Raw genomic sequence first — 6648 nt, forward strand, 5'->3', positions numbered from 1 at the left:
TATGCACTCTAAAATCAAGCTTTTGGGGTTTTTAAAATGATCCTTCTTAGTCCATGTTTGGAACCCGAAACCACTTCTCTTCATGCTTGACTTCATAAGACAGAGTTTAATTAGGGTTAGGGGTATAGATACATTATTTGTCTGGTTTGAATATGTCTAGACCTTGTTTAACAACTTGAATGCTTACTATATGACATAAGAAGACTATGAACTTTGGTTTTTCATTTTTTGATTTTTTGTAATTTTCTGCCCATTTGAATCTTGGTCAAATCCTAGGTTTGAACAAGATTTAAACAAGTTTAAAACATGATAATAAAATGGTAAGCATGGACCCTTCTTATTCTCCCTAAAATGAAGCTTTTGGGGTTTTTTGAAATTTCCATGTTTCAAACCCAAAACCGCCACTTCTCTTTCATGCTTGACTTCATAAGACAGAGTTTAGGGCTAGGGGTAGATATATACATGATTTTTCTGGTTTGAATATGTCTAGACCTTGTTTATCATCTTGAATGCTTACTATATGACATAAGAATGCTATGTGCTTTGATTTTTCATTCTTTTGATTTTTTCTGAAGAATCTTGGTCAAATCCTAGGTTTGACCAAGATTAATTTAAAAAAGTTTAAAACATGAAAATGAGAAGAGAACCCTGTATCATCCTTCTTAGTCACTCTAAAATGAAGCTTTTGGGAGGTTTTTGAAATTTCCATGTTTGAAACCCAAAACCACCTCTCTTCATGCTTGACTACATAAGACAAAGTTTAGGGGTTACGGGGTGTAGATACATGATTTGCATAGTTTGAATATGTCTAGACCTTGTTTCTCAACTTTAATGCTTACTATATGACATAAGAAGCTTTTGGGATGTTCTTGAAATTTCCATTTTTGAAACCCAAAACGACTTCTCTTCATGCTAGACTTCATAAGATCGACCGAGTTTAGGGTTAGGGGGTAGATACATTATTTGTCTGGTTTGAATACGTCCAAACCTTGTTTATCAACTTTTGAATGCTTCTATATGACATAAGAAGATTATGTGCTTTCGTTTTTTATTTTTTTATTTTTTTATTTTATGCTCATTTGAATATTGGTCAAACTAGTTAAATGCATGTGCGTTTGCCACGACGTCTTAATTTTTCATACCGCCGCACATGTAAAGATGAACTGCATATAAATATTCACGTATATATTCTCTGAATAAAGATCAAGTAAAAAAAGACAGAAAACATTTGACCAAAAGAGCCAACCTGGAATGCTGGTTTTAAGCCTTCTCCCTTCGCTTCCCTTGAATCCTTCAGGTTCCAAGCCTCCTCGTGCGCCCAGACTCTGCAGAACATGCGGTAGCAACTCAACATTCAAGTCATGTGAAGTATTTGGTCTTATAAGTTTTAAAAATCTATCTTTTACAAAAGAGAGGACACCATTCACTTTTTACAGTGTACATATAATAATAGAAATTTATCTAATCCTTGAAAATAACCAATCATGGTGAAGCACATCCTGAACTTGCATATATCATCCATCAAATTTGACTCTACAAAATACTGAACTGCAATTGTGAAACCATTTGTGTGTAGTGTGGAAAGTTTTATCATATTGCTATCGCTGCTATTTGCATATATCCACTGTTTGTTTTAATGTAGTACTTTTTCTATTTACATATCGAACCTCATAATTATATCTCAAAACTCTTCAAAGTGGACATGTTGGCTTACTACTTCAGGCACAGAGCTATAAAGAGAATGTTGTCATCAAAGGTTCCTTTCATTACAGTGATAAATGACCTATGCTTGTTGACTTGCCTTTCAAATGTTTTCGGTATCCTACCTACCATTCACTTTTTTATACAATCATAAAATTATCAATTATCAGGTTAAGGTTATAACATTTCAAATCCTATGCAGAGCAAACAGTTCAGCCAAAAACATTTATCAATCTGTGGCATAAGAGCAATTGGGAAGGACCTTACAGTAGACAAGGAAAACAAAATAAAAGAACATCTCTAACCATAGTTCTGAAGCCACTATTCCTCCTTATAAACCTATCATGTACACCCGACTATATGGATGATATATGCAAGATCATTGACATTGTGCTAATGATATAGCAATGGCTTGAAACAATACATGACCTTTCCGTAAAAAAAAAAACAATACATGACCATAAGGCCCATGTCGGGGACCTTCAGCCTACACCTCGCGCCGCCCAGGCTTGGGGCACCATCGGCATTCCACCAGGCGCCACCAAAGCTCGGTCCTAGCAGCCTGCACCGAGTGCCGCCGGGAACCCTTGATGTGTCGCCCAGCTCGACCACGGCGCCGTCCTGGCTCAGGGAACAAGAGGCCTTCGCCCGCACCAACAGCCCACCTAGAATCTCAGAGACCTCCCATGCACGACACACACCCTGGCTTCTGATTTTGAATAACACTTTGATTCTGTCAAAAAAACCAGTAGTATTTAGTGTGAAAATTGATAGCATCTGATTTGAACATACAAAGTGCTTCAAGAATCTCTAGCCATAAATGTTCTGCACAAAAGAACAGTACTAAAACTTCTACGAAGTGCTTACCTGACTAATTTCTAATACCTAGTGACTAATCTTCATCAGTGGAATCATCAAGCTGCAAATCTCCTACCTTCTTTTTCAGCATAATGATATATAATCATGGTGTGGTATCACTGTGACAATATGATGTTATGCACTACCTGATGCTTCTGTAGAATGGAATAGCATTGGCAGATGAAAGAGTACTAAAGTGTGCAGCAAACGATACAAGATTCCTGTAAATATATTAATCTCAAACTTGAATGTATTACGTGATTCGACGAATTAATCCTTTTCATATTTGAATGTATCCAAGAATAGTACGAGAGTGAGCCCAGCTTTCCAGTAATTGAACATGGCAACCGTGTTCTTCATTCTACCAAGAAATGCAAATGCAGCCATGTACATGAGAGCAGTGATAAGCTCGACGCTCGCAATGGCAAGGCCGCCTGATAGTATGTCCCAATAATCAAGTTGTCCAATGAAGGTAGTAGTAAATTCCTTGGCACAACAAAATCCTATCAGGAACAATAGTACGCCCCCCTCATCAAGTTGTTCAGCTTGCCAGACAGCCTCTTCCAAAAACATAGAATTGCACTAAACATGCGAGTGTTCTTGCCTGAACTGTCAGTGTTGTAATTTGTCATAGTCTTGAACTCTTGATAGCCCATTGCAACCTCCTACAAAAAGGGAAAAAAATAGTTCATGTTAAAATGCAAAAGGTATTTTAAATGCATACCAGTTACAGCTAGTATACATTTTGGATTGTCTACCTATAAGAAACATGCATCTTCTTGATGGTGGAACCATGCAAGTACCTAGTGTTTAAGCATAAGAACATCGACCTTTTGTGAAAAAAGTTAACTCTGGATTTGGAACAACCAGTTTCAATGTTTATTTGTTTTGTTAGCACAACAAAACTTTGCTAGGCAAGTCTCGTGGCATCTGTTACCCTAAAAGAGAAGCATTATAGATCATATGCTTCCTAAATTCTAAAAGGTGACTTTTTATGAAGGGAGGACCTACTATGCTGCTTCTATATAGGTAATCCCAATATGTGGAACCCCGATACAAAATTTCTTAAGCTTTGACCCTCCAAAATAGCGATGATAATTGTGATTCTACATAGAACATACTTTGTCAGACTGAATAAAAATCAAACTCCGCAATGACAAGATAAAGTTCAGAAATGTCTTAGAAGTTTTCATAACATCATTACTCATAGGTAACTGCAACAGTTACATAGAAAACAATAGAAAACATCATTTTCTTTCCACCTAAAAGGAATTTAACCAATGAGGGAATAAGAAATATGCGGTTTGCTGATACCATTATCACTACAACAAACAGTAATTTCAATAAAGCAACGGCTAATCTGTCAAACTCTTATTTTCACTATTAATCATACAACTAAGGTTACTTGTATTTACATAATGGGGTATACGCAAGAGAAAACATCTGCATACTTTGTAAAAGAAAGCAACGCATCAACCACTACGTGAAGGAATATCTCCGGGTATGCATCCATGTATTGTTTGGTTGCGGAAATTACGTAACACACAGTTATGTTATACCGATGGACTTAGAGCATCATATGTAGCTTGATACTTGCATCAGGTTCACTGGCTGCTGTGTGGACTCAGTTAAGTCGCCACTCCTCCTCATCCAAATTTTCCATCTACTGATCTACATAACAAGCACGGCTTCACCCCAGAAGTCCTGCCACCTTCAGTTTGATTAGAGGTGAGGATATGAAGAAATAAAATAAAAAAATAAAACTTTATCGAAAAAAAAGAAATAAAATAAAAGCACAACATCCAGCCAGTTTGATCAGCCAAGTTCAACAAGTGAGTGCCAAATATTTTTATGCTACTTCACCTATGCAAGTGACCCGATGCAAAATAACTGATGCTAAAAAGTAGTAATCAGAAATGCAGTTCAAAGTTTTGAAGAAAATGCATGGATTTTGGCATTGCACCTTTATCATGTCCCGAAGAGCTCTTCACTTCTCCTGCAATAGAATCACGATGACCATTCCAACACAGCTGAATATACAGTGCGAGGTTGTGAAGAAGCAAGGACGTAGAAAAAGATAATGAATTTCTATTCAGATGATGGCGCTGATCACAGGAGCAAATCAAGTTGAAAAATGCAAAACAGCGATTATATATTGAATCACTTTTCTAAGCAATACCGCTCCGTTATTTGTCTGTTATATACTAAACAGATACAGATCAAAGGGATATCCTCTGGCATTAGAGAATATTCATCTTGACAAGAAATTATCTATATGTTAAGATATCCCTGATAAGGGCTATAGCTCAGTTCGGTAGAGCGACTCGCACGAGGCACTTCCCCTAATTTGCATGTGCAGATTCAGCACCGGTAATACCAAACTTGACAGGCTGGGGAGTTTCAGCATCATGAGCAATCTCTCGGTGGTTCTTTGTGACAACTGCGACATGACATCCAACGGCAAGGCGATCAACCAAAATGTGAGAACTTTAAATAAGCTTTAGATCAAAATTTAAAATAATTCGATCAAAGCCAATAAACAATTCTTTATGTGTCATACTATCTCCTTAATTTGCAAATAAAACTCTTGCACAGATGCATTATTCGAGAATTGGTCTCTAGATCGAACATACAGGCTAAGGCATGCACCATTTGAAGATGAAATCAGCGGTACCTGTTGTACACCATACTCCACGGATATCTCTTCTGATCCATCGCCATCATCAAACTGAAATTGAGGAAATAATTAAGCATGGATGTAGGGAGGGAGGAGTTAACGGAACTCACTACAAAATCCCAGAATACACTTGGTCAGTGTCATACTGTCATGTAAACTTGGTTATACTGCCTCATTATTACAAACAAAGAAGTAAAGCAATCATAGAATAAACTCGGTCACACTATTGAGGCTTGCTACTTCACCCAAAACCATTATAATTCATCAGGACTGTCGCTCATGGCATTACGCACGCATTACAGCAAATAGTTTTGCTGGTTCCAATTGACTGATTCCATTCAGTCTATCATTACCATCCGCGGAGAAGGGGATTCAAATTCAGAGACAATGCCCATTCTCAATTCGGAGAACGGGATGAAAAATGCAACCACTATCGTTCACTGGGAACGAAAACGATAGGAACGCACCTTCGCCGACGGCTCGGATCGCAAGTGCAGTGCGACCGCGCCGTGTACAGGGCACGCGAGATTGGCGGGCCTCGAACGGAGATGGAAGGAGGAAGCGGGGGTCCATCAACGCCGGAAAGGAGGATTAGCGTCAATCATCAGGCCGTGGGAGGTCAAACTGTGCGTCGGCGATCCCCGCAGCGCTGTTCCGTTGGGAGGCGCAACAAGCAGGCGACCGAGTTGGCATTCCTACCGTAAGGCATCGGGAAAGCCGGCCGAGGTCGAGAAGTGCACCGGCTTCGGTCAGGCAGCGCGGCAGCGACAGTTGTAGGAAGCGAGGGAGAGCGTGGGGGCGGCGGCGCTGGGAGGCCCGGAGGTCGGTGAACGTAGGCGGGGCAAACTATGAACGGTTGTAGGAGTACGAGCAGAGGAAGAGATAGGAACTGGAGCGGCCGCTGTGTCTAGGTCGTGGGAGTGTGCGCCGCGTGGAGCAGTTGTTCCTCTTCTGGTTTTTTCTTTGCCGCTGGTTTTTGCTGTTTTCTCGTGAGTGAACTGCCTACGGGGGCGACAAAACCAGCGATGGGATGAGGTGACGTACCAACCATCTCACCACCTCTAGCCATTTAATATAGTAGAGATCCTAGGTTTGACCAAGATTTAAACAAGATTAAAACATGAAAATGAAAGGGTAAGCCTGGATCCTTCTTATGCACTCTAAAATGAAGCTTTTGGGGTTTTTAAAATGATCCTTCTTAGTCCATGTTTGAAACCCGAAACCACTTCTCTTCATGCTTGACTTCATAAGACAGAGTTTAATTAGGGGTTAGGGGTATAGATACATGATTTGTCAGGTTTGAATATGTCTAGATCGACCTTGTTTAACAACTTGAATGCTTACTATATGACATAAGAAGACTATGTACTTTGGTGTCATTTTTTCATTTTTTTAATTTTCTGCCCATTTGA

General features: G+C 39.4%; 1 long non-coding RNA gene across 2 annotated transcripts; it reads right to left on the bottom strand.

Moving 5' to 3' along the window:
• Positions 1-2307: 2307 nt before the first annotated feature.
• Positions 2308-5926, bottom strand: LOC124667487. 2 transcript variants are annotated; one of them, XR_006991312.1, is made up of 4 exons: positions 5704-5926; positions 4043-5287; positions 2569-3224; positions 2308-2434 (listed from the first exon to the last, which is right to left on the bottom strand). It is a non-coding gene; the product is annotated as an uncharacterized LOC124667487 (long non-coding RNA). The 2 variants fall into 2 exon arrangements; XR_006991311.1 differs by having other exon boundaries at positions 2308-3224.
• Positions 5927-6648: the final 722 nt, after the last annotated feature.

This window comes from Lolium rigidum, chromosome 6 (genome assembly GCF_022539505.1).
Source record: "Lolium rigidum isolate FL_2022 chromosome 6, APGP_CSIRO_Lrig_0.1, whole genome shotgun sequence".
NCBI lineage: Eukaryota > Viridiplantae > Streptophyta > Magnoliopsida > Poales > Poaceae > Lolium > Lolium rigidum.